General features: G+C 29.6%; 1 protein-coding gene across 1 annotated transcript in view; it reads left to right on the top strand.

The window, feature by feature from the left end:
• LOC119588613 (E3 ubiquitin-protein ligase listerin-like) overlaps positions 1-395 on the top strand; it is a 21,243-nt gene that overhangs the window by 18,999 nt on the left and 1,849 nt on the right. The gene's annotated exons all lie outside the window — the stretch shown is intronic.

Below are 395 nucleotides of genomic sequence, written 5' to 3'. Positions count from 1 at the left end.
GAGATGCTGATGTAGGCATAGTTAAAGTTATTTTAGGTTTAATTAATTGTAAAATGTCCTTGACTCATTTTTTATCATCATCCAGTCAAAGATACATTTAATAGGTTAGTGAATATTAACTAGTTGGTTGTACCAATTACTGAATAATTGACAGGTTGGTACTGATAATTATTTGAAATACAGTTATATTATTTCACACAATTTGCAGTCAGTCAGCCATCACCAATAATTTAAGTGCATCCTTGCCTGAATGTATTAAAATATGGTTGAAATCATAACAGTTTTTCCTCTTTCTCATATTTATTCTCTTTGAACTCAAGTTGATTTTTTAAGTGACTGAAGGAACGAGATGTTTCATGTGTATTCAATTAAGATGTGAGTTTCTTGTGAAAAGA

The sequence above is a fragment of the Penaeus monodon genome, chromosome 24 (assembly GCF_015228065.2).
Source record: "Penaeus monodon isolate SGIC_2016 chromosome 24, NSTDA_Pmon_1, whole genome shotgun sequence".
In the NCBI taxonomy this organism is placed as follows: Eukaryota; Metazoa; Arthropoda; class Malacostraca; order Decapoda; family Penaeidae; genus Penaeus; species Penaeus monodon.
The sequence above is the reverse complement of the archived record's forward strand: the minus strand, read 5'-3'. Positions and strand labels throughout refer to the sequence as shown.